Consider the following 17,699-nt stretch of genomic DNA (forward strand, 5'->3'; position numbering starts at 1 on the left):
TTGTTTAAGGCATTATGTGGTGGGCTCTAGGGGACTCAAAGATGAATGACAGGCCATCCTTCCTAATAAAAAGGTTACAGTTTAAGGAGAGGTAAACAATAAGACATACACAGATAACTGATTATGTGAACCATGTGTGACAGGACCTAGGGAAAGAAGCAGAGGAGAAATTAACCAGTAATTATTTGAGTATCTTTCATTAGCCAGGCATATTTCATATATCCTTTTTTTCCCTCTTGACCCTGAGATCAAAACCTGAGCTGAGGTCTGGAGTTGCATAGTTAACCACCTGAGCCACCCAGGGGCCCTCATCTATCATTTTTAATATCATAATAACACGATGAGGTTGGTATTACTTCCAGTTCAAGGAACTGGTTAAGTTCAATCAAAGAACTAACCTAGGATCATATTAGTAAATGGCACAGCTGAGGTTGAAATCCAGTACGTGGCCCCGGAAGCATGTGTTTCTAACAGCCTCACAGGTTAAGAGCCATGCGATCTATGGAAAAGAGGTCCTTACTGACCATGTGCCTCAAATGAGGAAAAAGGAACCAGGAGGTTAAGTCATTTTGGGATGACATCACATACCATTATATATGCCGTCCAAAGGTGATTTGGAATTATTTTCTGAGCCTGGAGTATAAAACACTTCAGCAGGAAGGCATGGTACAAGATTTAATCTGCAGGCATTCTCCTGTCTCTGCCATCAACCTCAAACCCTGCCTTTAAAAGATAAAACTAATTGAGTTTTATTGTTCCTGAGAGTACCAACACTGGATATATATTCATAAAATAGAAAAAATAAAACTCAACTTTATTGTATAAATAATTGTAGGGGTCCATTTTCATTCATTAATATTACTATTTATACAAATGATTATTTTGATTCTTAATTATTATTTGTTCAGCTATGGAGCTATGCAGCTCCAGTTGTCTTTCTCCTTAATTGATTGCCTTCACTTGTTGGTCCATGGTTTCTCAAGAGCTATCATCATTTTTTTGTAAGGTGAATGAATATAAATACAGGGTTTTCATCATGTGTATGCTCAGCTGACAATCAGAAAAGGTTTTTCTTCCATTTGAACTGTGGGATAACGAGGGAATGCCAGAGGATTAACTCAAAAGAACAATTCAGCCCTCTCTGGTCTGATTTTAGGTCTGCCAGTAAGGTACTGTGCAGAGCATGCTGCCTCTTGTCACGGTCTCTGACTCTAAGCAGGTAACAACTAACAGTGCTTGTCACCTGTTGTTTTCCCTAAAGTGCTGAGAGGGTTTGCTAATGAAAAATAATACCATTTCTCATTTCTCAAAATGGTATACATCATACTTAGAAGCTAGAATACAGGAAAAGAGTCTCACCCACATTTCGACTTGCACAAGTCTACCTGGCTTTGTGAAAGCTGGTTTTATGATGGGGATTGATCTGCCATAGTTGAGACTACTACAGTTTTAGCTTTTCATCAATGTCAGAGAAAGCTAAAACATTAATGGCTAGCATCTCTTTCTGTTCCTCCACTTACGAGAACCAAAATAACCTTCAAAAGATGGAAAGTAAAAATATTATTGTGTGGTAACATGCTTAAAACGGTGAAATCTTGCAGGTCAGCTACAGGACTCTCAAACAATTCCAAGGTACCAGATGCTAATAGACTTTTAGTGTCTGAAACTTTTGCTCTCTATACCTTGCTTGATGTGATGAATGAGCTGTTGCTATGTAGTCTGATTTTCATGGGTCCTTTAAAAAATTCTCTGTTACTTAGTAGTCTAACTCCTTAAATATTCAGGCCTTAAGGAGAAAGGGACTTCCCAGTGAAATTATGATGGTGGATCTTAACAGTGTGGTGTACTTTACTTAAATGCACAGTCCATATGCTCTATTATTTGTGTGTGATGATCTGGTGAATTGTCAATCTGTCCTTTTTAAGAGTGTGTGAGAAGTTGAAGTGTACATAAATGTGCACGGATGAAATAGGGCTTCATGTTCTCATTTTCTGAAAAAGTGTTTTCGTCACATAGTGGGAACAAAAGCATTCAGGAATTGATCTTTGAAATCATAATGGAAATGAACATGACATGTAATTTGACATGTAAGTATATAACTCACACATAATTTTTCAGAAATGAATAAAATATGGCCAAATATTTCATTTTCTTCATTGCATTTATCACCACTTGAAATAACTTCATTTACTTATTTGTGTACTTGTCTCTTCCCTACTCAAGTGAAACTCCATGGAGGAAGGGGTGTAGTGACTTGGCCACTATTGTACCCCTGGAGCCTGTGATTTGCCTAGAGCACAATAGGTGCTCAATAAATACTTATTGCATGAAGGAATTAATATAAGTTGAAGAATATTCAGTACACTGCATCAGAAGTATATTTATGTGTTTGTGAAATCAACTTGAAGTCTCCACAGTGACAACACCTATCACTAAGTGCCTTGTTATTAGATGGAATTGATAAATTTATTAAAGGAGTAGAGCTAGAGTATAAAGTTCCAGGAATCATGCTACACTGGTTAGAAACAGCAAGCCCTTCAGCATGAGATTTCAGCAACAGTTATTTTGTTACTGATGCTTTCTTCTTTTTCATTGAAGCATACTGTCTTGTTGCAGTGTAATTTATAAGGGAGATATGTACACATCTCAAGTGTATACTTGGTATGTTTTGATAAATGCATATACCTGTGTAACCCACACACAGATCAAGAAAACAGAACTTCACATCATTCCAGAAAGTTCTTCTATACCATCTTTTAGTCAGTTCCCCATTTACCTCCCTTCCCTAAGCAACTTCTGATCTCCATCACTACTGAATTAGCTTTTCTTTTTTCTTTTCTCTTTTTTAAAGATTTTATTTATTTATATAGCAGACAGAGATCACAAGCAGGCAGAGAGGCAGGCAGAGAGAGGAGGAAGCAGGCTCCCACCGAGCAGAAAGCCCGATGCGGGGCTCGATCCCAGGACCCTGGGACTGGGACCTGGGCCGAAGGCAGAGGCTTTAATCCACTGAGCCACCCATAACTTCATATGAATAGAATCATTCAATATGTACACTTTCATGTTTGGCTTCTTTTGTGCAGTATGCCTGTGAAATGCATTCAGGATGTTGTGCTTTTGAGTAATGTGTTCTTTTTTTATTCCTGAGTAGTATTCATTATATTAATATACCACAGTTTATCCCTTTTCCTGTTGATGGACATTTGGATTGTTTCCAGTTTGGAACTATTTTGAAGAAAGCAGTTATAAACTGTCTCAGATGAATCTTTGCGGACACATGCCTTACTTTCTCCTGGACAAATATGTAGAAGTGGAATTGTTGAGTCACAGTGTAAGTATGTGTTTATCTTTATAAGAAATTGCCAATTATCTGAAAGTTATACAAGTTTACACTCCCACCAATAATGTATGAGTTCCAGTTGCTCCACATAATTGCCAATGTTTGGTATGGTCAATCTTTTAAATTTTTAGCCATTCTAATAAGTGTGAAATAGTAATTGTGTATTAACTACCAGTTCTCTGATCATTAATGCTATTGTACATCTTTCTATTTGCCTATTAGCCATTGATATATCTGTGTGTGTGTGTGTGTGTGTGTGTGTGTGTGTGTGTGAAGTGCCTATTCAAGTCTTTTGCTCATATTTTATTTGGGTTTTTGTTCTTTTTATTTGCAAGGTGTAAGAATTCCTAATTTTTTGGATGTATACACCCTTTTCCTGATATTTGACTATGAAATTTTCCTGACTATTTTCTCCCAGTCTCTGGATTGCCTATTTTTTTAAAGTGTATTTTGATGAGCAGTTTTTAATTTTGATGAAGTCCAGTTATCAATTTTTAAAAAATCTCTTTATTTATTTATTTTTTAAATTTTTATTTATTTATTTATATGGCAGACGGAGATCACAAGTAGGCAGAGAAGCAGGCAGAGAGAAAGAGGAGGAAGCAGGTTCCCTGCTGAGCAGAGAGCCTGATGTGTGGCTCTATCCCAGGACCCTGAGATCATGACCTGAGCCGAAGGCAGAGGCTTTAACCCACTGAGCCACCCAGGCACCCCCAGTTATCAATTTTTTAATGGCTTCTGCTTTCTGTGTTCTGCCTTTGAAATCTTTGGTAATCCTACAGCTTCAAAAATGCTTTTCTGTTAACTTTTAAAATCCCCATTTCTATTTTTTTTTTTTTTACATGCTTTTTTAGGAGCTCTCAGAAATGCTAGAACTCTGTGTAACTGTACTGGGATTCTTTAATGAAAATTATTTGGCCGATTTTGGTTGCTAAAACACGCATTCAAATAATGAATTATTATTTATTTATCTTGTCCAATTATTTTTCAAGAACTACATTTTATTTTATTTCATTATTTTATTTTATCAAAGAAAGGAACACGAAAGACAATTCTGAATCATTTGTTTTAATGAAGGACAACATGGGCACAGAAGTCCTGTCTTGGGTCATTTTATTATTATTATTATTATTTTATAGTTGTAGGTTTTTTTCTTTTCTAGGAAGCTTCACTAGTCTAAAAAGGTAATCTTCAAGCATTTTGGAAAATAGAAGTGAGCTGGTCCGAGATTGAAATTTTTTCCCTTCATAATCTAAGAACAGTACACGTAGAGCTGACTGAAATTTTTCATCTTCTCATGTTCTGTTATATTGATTGCCCAAAAATTTCAAGAGAGTTCATAAAGATTTTCCTGGTTAAAGTTATGTTAGGATATTTCTCATGTTAAATCAAATCACAGAATAATAGATGCATAATGGTTTTGGATTCTGAGGATCCCGAGTTTGAATACTGTCTCTCCCCCAATCTATTTTTAGTACCCATCTGAATTTAAGGAAGGCCCGTAATTCTTTTGGGCATTATTTTCCTCAGCTACAGAATGAGATAATCTCTACCTCTCAGGATAATTTTTTCTAAGATTTTATTTATTTATTTGGGATAGATAGCATGAGCAGGGGGAGAGGCAGAGGGGGGGAGAGAGAGGGATAAATAAGCAAACTCTCCACTGAGCAGGGAGCCTGAGGCAGGGCTAGATCCCAGGATCGTAGGACCATGACCTGAGCTAAAGGCAGGTGCTTAACCAACTGAGCCACCTGGGCGTCCCTCTCACAGTAATTGCAAATATAAATGCATTCTTTTGGGTTAGCTGGGTGGCTCAGTGGGTTACGGCCTCTGCATTTGGCTCTGGTTATGATCCCAGGTTCTTGGAATCGAGCCCCCTGTTGGGCTCTCTGCTCAGCAGGGAGCCTGCTTCCTCCTCTCTCTCTGCCTGTTTCTCTGCCTACTTGTGATCTCTATCTGTCAAATGAATAAATAAAATCTAAAAAAAATGCAATCTTTTATTTTTAATGGCTGTCCAGTAATTGGTTTTCAATAAATATTACTCCCCTTGCACCTTTTGTTTCTTTTTCTTAAAATCTTGTTTTAATTTCAGTGTATTTAACATACTGTGTTATAGTCATTTCAGGTGTACAAATAGTGACTCAACAATTCCATATATCACTCAGTGCTCTTTGAGTAAAATGTATTTTTAATCTCTTTCACTTGTTTTACACATTCCCCTACCCATCTCTCCTCTCTGGTCACCATCAATTTGTTCTCTATAGTTAAGAGTCTGTTTCTTAATTTGTCTTTCTCTCTATTTGTCTCCTTTGCTCCTTTGTTTTGTTTCTTAAATTATACATATGAGTGAAAACATATGGTGTTTGTCTTTCTTTGACTGAATTATTTCACTTAGCATTATATTCTAGATTTATCCATGCTGTTGCAAATGGCAAGATTTCATTCTTTTTTTATGGCTAATAGTCCTGTGCATGTGTGTGTGTGTGTGTGTGTGTGTGTGTGTGTGTTTATACATTCTTCTATTGATGGACAATTGGGCTGCTTCCATAATTTGGTTATTGTAAATTATGCTGAAAAAAACATAGGAGTGCATGCATCCTTTAAACTGTGTGTGTGTGTGTGTGTGTGTGTGTGTGTGTGTGTGTCTTTAAATAGGCTCCAAACCCAGCACAGAGCCCAGTGCCAAGCCTGAAATCATGACCCTGAGGTCAAGACCCAAGCCTAGCACAAGAGTTAGATGCTCAACTGACTGAGCCACCCAGGCACCTCTGAATTAGTGTCTTTGCATTTTTTGGGTAAATACCTAGTAGTGCAACTGCTGGATCATAGGGAAATCTATTTTTAATTTTTTGAGGAACCTCCATACTGTCTTCCACAATGACTACACCAGTTTCCATTGCCAACAATAGTGCATGAGGGTTCCTATTTCTTTACATCCTTGCCAACACTTGCTGTTTCTTGTGTTTTTCATTTTAGCCATTCTGAGAGGTATGAAGCAATATCTCATGGTGGTTATGATTTGCATTTCCCTAATGATGAGTGATACTGAGCATCTTTTCTTGTGTCTGTTGTTCGTCTGCATGTTTTCTTTGAAGAAATGTTTATTCATGTCCTCTGTTCATTTTCTTAAAGATTTTATTCATTTATTTGAGAAGGGGAAGAGTGCACACTATTGTGGGGAGGGGAAGAGGGAGAGGGAGAAGCAGAATCCCAGTTGAACATGGAGCTGGACATGGGGCTCAATCCTAGGACCCTGAGATCATGACCTGAGCCAAAGTCAGACACTTAACCGACTGAGCCACTCAGAAACTTCCTGCTCATTTTAAAATCAGACTATTTGGGGATTTTATAGTTGAGTTGTATAAGTTCTTTATATATTTTGGATACTTACACTTCATTGGATATGTCATTTGCAAATATCTTTTTCTCATTCAGTAGGTTGTTTTTTAGTTTTGTTGGTTATTTCCTTTGCTGTGTAGAAGCTTTTTATTTTGATGTAGTCCCAACAGTTTATTTTTGCTTTTGTTTCCCTTGATTCAGGAGACATATCTAGAGATATTGTTATGGCCAGTATCAGAGAAATTATTGCCTGTGCTCTCTTTTAGGATTTTTGTGGTTTCAGGTCTCACACTTAGATCCTTAATCCATTTTGTGTTTAGTTTTGTGAGCAGTTTTGTTTACAGTGTAAGAAAGTGGTCCAGTTTATTCTTTCACATGTTACAGTCCAGTTTTCCCAACACCATTTGTTGAAGAAACCCGTTTTTTTTTCAAGTTTTATTTTAATTCCTGTTAGTTAACATACAGTGTTATATTAGTTTCAGCTATACAATATAGTGAATTGACAGTTCTATAATTCACCTGTGCTCTATCACAACAAGGGCACTAGTTAATTCCCATCTCTATTTAACCCTGTCCCCTTTGGTAACTATCCCCTTTGGTAACTATCGGTTTGTTCTCTATAATTAAGAGTTTTCCTTGGTTTATTGCTCTCTCTCTCTCTCTTTTGATTTCTTTATTCCCTTTGCTCATTTGTTTCTTAAGTTCCACATATGAATGAAATCATACGGCATTTGACTTTCTCTGACTAACTTATTTTGCTTAGCATTATACTTTCTAGCTCCATCCATGTTATTGCAAATGAGTCTTTTTCCCATTTTATATTCTTGCCTCCTTTGTGGAAGATTAATTGACCATATAATTGTGGGTTTATTTCTAGGCTTTCTATTCTGTTCTGTTGATCTATGTGTCTATTTTTGTGCCAGTACCATAATGTTTTACTACAGCTTTTGTAATATAACTTGAAGTCTGGCACTGCAGTATCTCTAGTTTTGTATTTCTTTTTTCTAAGATTATTTGGCTTTTCAAGGTTTTTTTGTGGTTGTACACAAATGTTAGAATTGTTTGTTTTAGTTGTGTTAAAAATGCCTTTGGGATTTTGATAGGGATTGCATTAAGTCTGTAGGTTGCTTTGAGTATGTATAAACATTTAATAATATTAACTCTTCTAATCCACTAGCATGGAATGTCTAATTTTTTGTGTTGTCTTCAATTTTTTTTTTTTTTTAAAGATTTTATTTATTTGACAGAGAGAGATCACAAGTAGGCAGAGAGGCAGGAAGAGAGAGATAGGAGGAAGCAGGCCCCCCACTGAGCAGAGAGCCTAAAGCAGGACTTGATCCCAGAATCCTGAGATCATGACCTGAGCCAAAGGCAGAGGTTTAGTCCACTGAGCCACCCAGGCTCCCCTTGTCTTTAATTTCTATCATCAACCTTTTATAATTTTCACAGTACAGGTCTTTTACCTTTTTTGTTAAGTTTGTTCCTAGGTATTTTATTATTTTTTGCCCAACTGTAGATGGGATTCTTCTTTTAATTTCTCTTAATGCTTCATTATTAGCATATAGAAATGCCAACAGCCTTTATTTATTTATTTATTTAGTTAGTTAGTGAAAATAGGCTCCAAACCCAATATGGGGCTTGAACTCATGACCCTGAGATCACCAGTCACATGCTCTACAGACTGAGCCAGCCAGGTGCCCCAGAAAAGCAATGGATTTTTATACATTAATTTTTGTGTTCTGCGGCCTTCCTGAATTCATGTATCAGTTCTTGTAGTTTCTTGGTGGAGTCTTTCAGGTTTTCTCTACATAGTGTCATTTCATCTGCTAACAGTGAAAGCTTTACTTCTTCCTTACCTATTTGGATGCTTTTTATTATTTTCTCTTTGATTGCTGTGGCTAGGACTTACAGTACTATGTTGTATAAAAGTGGTGAGAGTGAACAACCTTATCTTATTCCTGATCTTAGGGGAAAAGCTCAGTTTTTTCCCACTGAGTATATTAGCTGTGGATGTTTCACATAAGGCCTTTATTATGTTGTGGTGTGTTCCCTCCACACCTACTTTGTTGATTATCATGAATGGAGGTTGTATTTTGTCAGATGGTTTTTCTGGATCTATTTAAATGATCATATGATTTGTAATCCTTTCTTTTATTGATATGATGTATCATGTTGATTGATTTGAGACTATTGAAACTTCTGTTTCTAATTCTTGGTTTATTCTTTTAAAAGAAAGAATGCATATAAAGTTACACAAACTCCAGAAATTACACTTTTCTATGTCAGCCTATAGTGTTTCCCAAATTGATATTTAGAATCTCTTAGAGTCTTCAGACAGATCCTTAAGGGTCAAAGGATTTTCTACAGGATTTTTAAAATAAACTGTTCTTATTGGGATGATTGCCTTAAAATATTGAAATAAGCAGAATCTGACACATCAGAATAAGTTATATTCAGCTTATAACTAAGTATTGCCATGAGATTTCAAAGTGAATTTGCATTTACATTTGCCATTTCATATTACTGAGCTAAAGCACCATCAATGTGACAGTGTTTATAATTGGCTGATATTTGGTTCTTGTGTCCTAGTTAAATGATAGCAATGGCCAGCACCTGTTATTATACTTATGTTGTCTATGAAGGCAAAGTTTCTATTTCCTCGTGATAATATAAGTAGCATTTTCAATGATCAAGATTTTAGTTTTTTATGTTTTTAACAAATCAATACTTTGATTTCACATCATGAAAATGACATGCCACTGAGTAATGTACTATTTTGTAGAGGCTAATGGGAAATGAATAGAGGCAGAATAAATAATATAAATGATGTATTTGTACCAAGTAAAAACCAAATGCTTTCAGGACATTCTATACAAATAAAGATTTAATGGTAATTTGAATATTCTAAATTGAAAACAGAGTTGAAGCAATAATAATAAAATCTGATTTATGATCAATTTTGAAATGGTGTAAATGAGATACTAATTGCCTCTGTGAAACTCTGCATTCTCAAGCCTCATTCATGGCATAGTGAATGAGTGCTCAGACATAGTGCTGAGCCTGTTTGAAAAAACACAAGGCCTGTGATGCCTGTGTCAGACTTGTTTTGCTGTAGGAACGTGTCTGCCTTGTTTTGGGGGTGAGAGGGCATTTCTGACTATACAGATTCTCTGTTAATTCTTTTCTATCTTGCCAACAATTGTTGAAATACAAGCCAACATAGTCCCAAGCAGGTATAAAGTAAAACACTATGAGAGACCTAGTTCTGTCTTTATCTTCAACCGTCTGACTAAGAGCTCAGGACTGAAGCAAAACAAAAAAAATAATAATAATAAAAAATAATTTCTAAGAACTTAAAACTAATTTTGGTTATTCTTTTCTTGTTTCAAATTTCAGCAAAATTTAATTACACATTTAGTGCTTATTTCAGTTATATTGTTATACTAACTCCATGTTGAAATAAATAATACAGCTTCACAGAGTCATCAAGTCATATTGGCATTCAAGGATTTCTCACTAGCAGGGTAGTAATATGAGGTCTGATTTTCTTGAACTACCTTATTTTATAGACTGTCAGCACCCAACTACTGTATACTGTCCTTATTTCACAGATGTTAAAATAAGGGAAAAAATGTATGTTCCAGTTTCTGTATAATTTGGTTGTAAATAAAGGTTTGTTTTTCTTTTTCAGAACGTACTTATGTGAATTAGTATTCTCTGCAATTGTCACCACACAGAAACAGACCAAGTATAGAACTGAACAGAGGCTACCTCTTTCCCCTATCAAACCCAACGATTGTGATTTAGTTTCAGACAAACACATCATCTACTGCAATAAATTAATGTTAATTTGACTTGCACTAATTTGTAGTTTTATAGTTGGTTTGTAAATCTGCTTTGGTTTTAGAGTTTATAACAGCTATAAGAATAAGGAGTTTAGACCCAGTTTTATGTTTACACATATTTAAACAATAACAACAAAATAGAATTTCAGCAATACTAGGGGTTTAGAGAGTATTTATTGCTTTATACGGGGTCAAACATATATCGCCTGAGAAATTCTGTTCTGGCTCTTTAACAGCACATTGTTCAGTAGTGGCATGACATTTGGTAATTTAAAGCCATTATAAAGATCCCCCCCCCAAAAGATTTGATTTCTTTTTTTTTTTTTTTTTAGAATATAAAGTGTTTAAATGTGGTCATCCTGCAGTTTAGCCTGACTGAAGGAGCTTACAATTTGTAGAGACCTTAAGTTCATGACCCTTGAACTCTGACCATCCTTGCAACTATAGATTCCTGTAACCATGTAACTGTTAATAAACTGGTTATAAGGTTTCTAAAGAGAGCAAGAACATGAAAGGGTTTTGATACATTTCTTCAAATCATACAATTGAACATCAATTTACTATTTTTAATAGCTTTGAAATCAGAACTAGCTTATTAGACAAGCCATTAGAAGAAATATATAAAGGCATATTTTATTTGTAACGTAATTTAACTCAACAGCATATCCTTTTTCCCTAAATTTTTTTTTTTTTGAGGGGGAGAAGAACATAGTGTTTTTATTACTTTTCAAGAGCTGTGAAAGAAAAGGATTATAATAATAAACAAAGGGAGACATAGGTTTACCAATAATCTCTGTAGGCTGTTTCTTCTCCATTTTTGTCTCAGCAGTACCAGAAATGTTCATATGGTTTCACACTACTTTCTTTTAGTACACCATAAAATTGGATACCAATTTAAAAACTTCTCAATATTACCGATCTTTCTCAGGTTTCTACTTCAAAATATTGCATCATATTTTCGGAAAAAAAGGGTAGGACGACCACAGGCAGGAGAAAAAAGCAAAACTCCACTTTTTATATATAAATATGCCATATTCCTTATTAAGGATGCCATTTTAACACAACGCTGTCAAACTTATGCCCTTCGTTTTACTTCAATATATGGAGTACTGTAACCACAGTGTACCAGAGGCTTTCACCTTTAGCCGTCATTTCACAATACACAAGGCCGTGACTTGGGCAGTATGGTTTCTGCAGTAGTTAAAATAAAAATATTTAATACTAACATTCTGGCATTCCTGCAGGTAGGTCTGTCCTGAATGTTTGTGTCCTAACAGAGATAGGGTTAGGGTGCGGCAAAGTAAAAGGAAGTACAAGAATGATTCTCTGATTCAACTCTCGTAGTGTAATTCCTCGAATCTACCTTTCAGGTCAAACAGGTGCGCCTAACCGCGTTCTTCAGTGTTCCAGTGGGTTGGAGGCCCGCTCCAAGATGACTTAGGAGGAAAACACCTGTGAAGGGCGTGGCCACGCATCCGGGCTCCTCTGCACGCCTTTCCCTGTTCCCTGTGGCGCCTGCGCAGAATGGACTCAGGCCGGAGACACGAGCAGGTGCTCCCTGAGCCCGGGGAGCCTGAAGTGTGGTGTTCGGTGTTCCGAAGGGAGTGGTCAGATTGTTGGCAGGCTGGTCGCTGGCCTTACAGCCCTGTTGGAGGGCTGGTCGCTGAGTTTATTTCAACAAAGTCTTCTGGGACTGGCATAAGGCCACTCTGTCACGAGTGAAATATCGGTGACGTTACCTACATACTTTGCTGGGAAGATCCGTGTTCGACCTCGCGCCCAGGTGGCTCAGTAAGTCAGCCGATTCACAAGCCCTTGGAGAGACCTCAGTCGCGCCAGTCCGTGCCCTCTTCGCACCACGGCGCCTCACGGCCCCGTTGTCCCTCACTCGCCCGGCCCTCGAGGTGCTCCCCGTGCTACCCACTCCCGGCATGCTCCGCGGGCCTCGCGCGACCGCCACAGGACCCACAGCCCCAGGCCTGGGTCCCGCGAACAGCCTCTTACCCAAGGTGCTCCGGGCGCGGCGCTCATTTGCATGTCCCACCCGGCAGGAAAACGCGGCAGGTCAGTCGCGGCCTAGCCCGCGTGGCATCACGTTTGCGAGCCTCATGAGTAGCACCGTGCCACCGCAGTTCCCCAAACGTTGCGTGGTTCCCGGAGAGGCCCACACTTCGGTCACCCTAACTAAGAGAGCTGAGAGTTTTCGAACCTTATATAGGTCGTGGGCGGAAAGAGTAGCGTGCTCGCTTCGGCAGCACATATACTAAAATTGGAACGATACAGAGAAGATTAGCATGGCCCCTGCGCAAGGATGACACGCAAATTCGTGAAGCGTTCCATATTTTATGCGGCTTCCCGGTGAACTGCCGCACTTCGCGGAAGAAACGGTATCACTCAAAGTGAAAAAAATAATAAATTTGTGATATTTTAGTAGAAAAATGTTTCTGTGGAGCATAATGTGGCTTGTGAACGCAGTTGGGTTGCACCTGGAAATTTATGTGTCATTTCTACAGATTTCGGAAATGAGAAAATGTCAACTTGTGATTCCTTAGAGTTTAATAATTCTGAAATCGACGCAATTTTTGTTCTCTCCCTCAACACCATAACTCTAGAGGCGCCAAGAATATTGCCTCTGTTGGGTAGTAGAACGCTAGCACAGGAAATGGTCCATGAATCTTTAAAAAAATAAAATCACTTCTAAATTATTAAATTGCTAAATTAATGAATCCTTACTAAAGGAAGTTAGCAACATCAGTGCACATTTCTTGCGCCTACCATGTGACAATCCTCAGTCGTTTTGGACCTGAGTGTAAACGCTCTGTGTCATTGCGAGCTACGTTAAAGCAGGGACTTTTACCAGGGAGTAGCGGTTATACCGGTTGAAATCCGGGTCGGCGGCGGCCTGTGGATCCTAGAGCTCCAGCGCTCAGTCCACTGGCAAACCCACCTGCTTTCACGAGTCTTGCGAGAACGCTTTTGTATGCCTGTTCTCACCTGGCATCTAAGGAGCACTCGGAAATGCTAGTTTGCCTAAATCAGAAGGATTCTGTGACGGAAAATTTGACTAAAGAAAGTTAATTGCCCAATCCCAAAACAGATTTCAACCAATGAGAACAAGCGTCCGGATTCAGATACCAGGATTGCCTAGGTAACTTAATAATAGTAACCTGCGGGGAGGCCACGAAGATGCCAGGGGCCAGTCAAGATCCAGTCTCCTGTCCAACGACAGAGGATATCCTGGAAGACCAGGAGAAGCTCGCAGGTCTGCGGTCCTAGTGGCTACTAATGTGAATAGTACCAGAAATTCTCCCAAACCAATTTTTGGTGCTTAAACCGCAGAGCGGCAGTTCACCGGGAAGCCGCATAAAATATGGAACGCTTCACGAATTTGCGTGTCATCCTTGCGCAGGGGCCATGCTAATCTTCTCTGTATCGTTCCAATTTTAGTATATGTGCTGCCGAAGCGAGCACGCTACTCTTTCCGCCCACGACCTATATAAGGTTCGAAAACTCTCAGCTCTCTTAGTTAGGGTGACCGAAGTGTGGGCCTCTCCGGGAACCACGCAACGTTTGGGGAACTGCGGTGGCACGGTGCTACTCATGAGGCTCGCAAACGTGATGCCACGCGGGCTAGGCCGCGACTGACCTGCCGCGTTTTCCTGCCGGGTGGGACATGCAAATGAGCGCCGCGCCCGGAGCACCTTGGGTAAGAGGCTGTTCGCGGGACCCAGGCCTGGGACTGTGGGTCCTGTGGCGGTCGCGTGGAGTATGCCGGCGGAAGCGTCAATTCTCGGGGCACCTCGAGGGCCGGGCGACCGAGGGACGGGGGGTCGTGAGGCGCCGTGGTGCGAAGAGGGCACATTTTAGAGCACGTTTTCCATGTAAACTATCCCGAGGAGTACTTAAGGGGGGGGGGGGGAGTAAAGTAATTACCCGCCATTTTCACACCTTGGAAAGGTAATTCCTTAATATCACCTAATAGTCACTTTCCGTTCAAATTTCTAATTGTTTCGAAGATACATTTTATTGTTGGTTTGTCATATGAATCCACAGGAGACCCCGTCGCACAGTGTGTTTGGGCGCTCTACCCCTCGCTCGCTATTATCCTCTTAATAACTCCCACTTCTCCTCCTGCCATGGGCTCCTGGGCGGAACGGGATATTTACCCCGTGGACCGTAACAGTTCTTGGCTTTGACTCATTTCTTACGATGATGTTGTCGAACTCGTCTCTCTTTCCTCCATGTTTCTTGAAAATTTCAGTAGCTGCGAAGGCCTAGTTAGATCCGGGTTCCATGCGGACTTCATTGGTAGGTTGTGTTAACTTCCTATTGCCTCGGCTTAAGGCGTGTCATATCTGGCTGAACCAGTGGGTTCAGGGGAGGTCATCCGCCCGACCTTCGCTTACAGCGTCCCAGAAATCTTTCAGTGGATGCGACGCACATTGTCTAGCCAGAGGGTCTGGCGGCTCGTTTGTGCGTTTTTCATCCTTGGCTCCTAGGCTGTAGGGACCTAAACCCGGGGCCCCCAGTGTCCCAGGGTCCCAAGGTCCCTGGTATTCCTTCTTTCCAAGGAAGAAAATTGAGAGAATAAGACCGGGAAAAGGAATGACTGTAGAGGTGGATGGTTTTTGAGTCTTCGGATCATCCTAGCCTTTGCATAATTTAAAGTGCGCTAACAAATTGGTTTTTTTTTTTGCCAGACTGAGGTTGTGTTTTTGTTTCCTGACTGCTGAAAGGTTCTTGCAGAGCCATTTAATGCTCATCCTGAGTGGTGGGTCCTGAGTGCTGGGTCTCTAGGTCCCACCTCCCTCACAGTGTGCTCTTCTTCAGCTACACTTTCTTAGTGTAGAATCAGTTGTGTAAGAAAAATAGCTCCACCCGGCCTAATCCCTGTTTGAAGGTAGACTGATGTGTGTGTGTGTGTGTGTGTGTGTGTGTGTGTTTTCTTTTCCTGGATATCTTCTGGATGTTGCTTTCTGTCAAGTTCTCCCTTTATTGAAAGCCTCATTTAGTAGGACAGTGTGTTAGAGACATTCACATTTAACGTCTTAGATTTACTACTCTGTTCTTGTTTTTGGTACCCTTGTCCTTTCCCCCAAACTCTTGTGTTCCCCTACAGCCTTGTTACTCCTGTTTCTTCTTCCCCTGTACCTCCTCCCATCTACATGGCATACCTCACTAACTGAACACAGTTATCCAGTTCACCTATGCATTTATAATTACTCTCATGTCTTCACAGGACAAATTAACAACATTAATACTACTGGCTGCTGCTCCTTCTTTTTTTTTTTTTTTTAAGATTTTATTTATTTATTTGGTAGACAGAGGTCACAAGTAGGCAGAGAGAGAGAGAGAGAGAGAGAGAGGAAGAAGCAGGCTCCCTGCTGAGCAGAGAGCCTGATGTGGGGCTGGATCCTAGAATTCTGGGATCATGACCTGAGCCAAAGGCAGAGGCTTTAACCCAAGGAGCCACCCAGGCACCCCAGTACTACTGGCTTCTACTAAGCTAAAAAATCTTAAAAATCCTGAATTTAAATTTTGACAGAATCAATTCTTGCTCTTATCACTGGTTAGGCATATGTAAATACCCAGCCTCTTTCTTAGGGGTGGGCAGTGTTCTTCATCATATCTTTGGAATTCTTACAGAAAAATTAAAAGGGAGGTGGTTTTTTATTTGGATAATCTTTTATTTAGCTAATCTTTTGTGTCTTGAGTTAAGGTTTGACTCTTAAGAAGAAAAACTCTCAGTAGGCATGGTTAACAAGTTGACTTTAGAAGAGATTGATTTAAAAGTTTTTACTTTATGAAAACTAATTAAAGTATCACCATGGGTGGCACAGTTGGTTAAGCCTCCGACTCTTGGTTTTAGCTCAGGTCCTAGTATCAGGATCCTGAGAGTCAGCCCTGTGTTGGGCTCTGTACTCAGTGGGGAGTCTGCTTGAGATTCTCCCTCTCCCTGTGTCCCTCCTGTTCATGCTCTTGCTCTATCTAAAATAAATAAATCTTAAAAAAAAAAATCACATTGGGTTTCCTTTTTGGAGAGATGCATTAGACTATAATAAAATATTTACTTATTTGTTGAGAAAAATTAAAGATTTTTCTCAGCTCATCGAATTTTTTAATAAGACAAACGAGTTTTATTTTTATATTCTGGAACATTTGGACTTTATTACCAAAAATGTTGTCATAATAATTCCAACTATTTACATTAGTAGTGGAATAAAATTATCTATCCTTTAGTGGTATATAACACTATGGTTATCTTAGAATTAATGGCATTTTAGATTCAAAGAGATGTAGTAGCTCATTTTTCAGAGAAGGAAACTGAGGCTGAGATAAGTGTGTCGTGATTTCTCTGGGCAATACTGTCAGTGGCTTTGTCAACTTCTGAGGCCAAACCCATTGCCCTTTCCACTGTATCACTCGTAGTAGTAGTATTAGGTTACAAAGAATAAAGACTTTAAACCTGCTATTTTTACAAGCACATTTTTGAATTCTCATTTGACTGCAACAGTAGTACACACTGATAAGTGGAAAGTCTACCTGTTCTTTTTCTTCACAGAAAGAGAACATTAAGTGATATGACACAATTGAAACAGGCAAAACCACAAGTCATTTTCTCTTCAGGAATTTTGCTCTGATCAAAAAGAAGAAATCCAATCAAAATCTTCAGTCTCTTGAGTAGGGAACAGATGAATTACTTAGAACCACGGCATCAATGACGTGTTTTATTTGGTGAACTCCAGTGGGGAACAGGGGTTATCAACTTAGGCTGCAGGTTGCAATCACCATAAGAACTTACTAGATACCAGGGCCAGAGCCCTCCCCTGAAGGGTCTGATTTAATTGTCCTCCGTTTCTCTTGTCCTTCTCTACTGTAGCTCTTGTCTTTCTCTACTATAGCTCTTGGCATTCACAGATCTGCTTGAGGCTCATCAGTACCATTCTTTCTTGCTCTTGTCTCCTTTTGTTTCCACTGGACACATTGTACACCAGGTGAAGCTTGTGTCAGTTCCCCACTGGGCCCCTTCCTTACTATACTATGTTATATTATACTATATACTATATACTGTACTATATTCTATTCCTTTCCTTTTACGGCTCTTCCTCCTTCCCTCATATTGCACTCATTGAGTGCCCAGTACTTCTCAGTACTTCTAAATGTCTCACCTAGAA

At 39.3% G+C, this 17,699-nt stretch overlaps 2 non-coding genes across 2 annotated transcripts; one reads left to right on the top strand and one right to left on the bottom strand.

Moving 5' to 3' along the window:
- The first annotated feature begins 12,763 nt into the window (after positions 1-12,763).
- LOC123388428 lies at positions 12,764-12,870 on the top strand. The gene has a single exon (XR_006602964.1). It is a non-coding gene; the product is annotated as a U6 spliceosomal RNA (small nuclear RNA).
- Positions 12,871-13,888: 1,018 nt separating this feature from the next.
- Positions 13,889-13,995, bottom strand: LOC123388429. Its single transcript, XR_006602965.1, has one exon. It is a non-coding gene; the product is annotated as a U6 spliceosomal RNA (small nuclear RNA).
- Between the last annotated feature and the right edge of the window lie 3,704 nt (positions 13,996-17,699).

The sequence above is a fragment of the Mustela putorius genome, unplaced genomic scaffold (genome assembly GCF_011764305.1).
Source record: "Mustela putorius furo isolate JIRA1106 unplaced genomic scaffold, ASM1176430v1.1 tig00003898_pilon_pilon_pilon, whole genome shotgun sequence".
NCBI classification, from domain to species: domain Eukaryota; kingdom Metazoa; phylum Chordata; class Mammalia; order Carnivora; family Mustelidae; genus Mustela; species Mustela putorius.